Consider the following 257-nt stretch of genomic DNA (forward strand, 5'->3'; position numbering starts at 1 on the left):
AAGAGTGACGTCAGGGCCCGCACCGAGCGCCGATAGGCGTGCGGGGGCGGGGCCTCCGGAGGCCACGCCCTCCGGCCACGCCCCGCGCTCGCCCCTTGTTTAGCAGCGTCGCGCGCGCCGATTTTCTGAGACCTTGCGGGGCAGCCGGTGCCTGGTATCATGGGCCGCTAACCTACGCAAGGGATTTTTTTTAGGGATGGGAAGAGAAATGAATTTGTGTTAGTAGTTTTCAGCCCGAGAATAAATGGGGAGTTTGA

Source organism: Chinchilla lanigera, unplaced genomic scaffold (assembly GCF_000276665.1).
Source record: "Chinchilla lanigera isolate Chin_1 unplaced genomic scaffold, ChiLan1.0 scaffold00050, whole genome shotgun sequence".
NCBI lineage: Eukaryota > Metazoa > Chordata > Mammalia > Rodentia > Chinchillidae > Chinchilla > Chinchilla lanigera.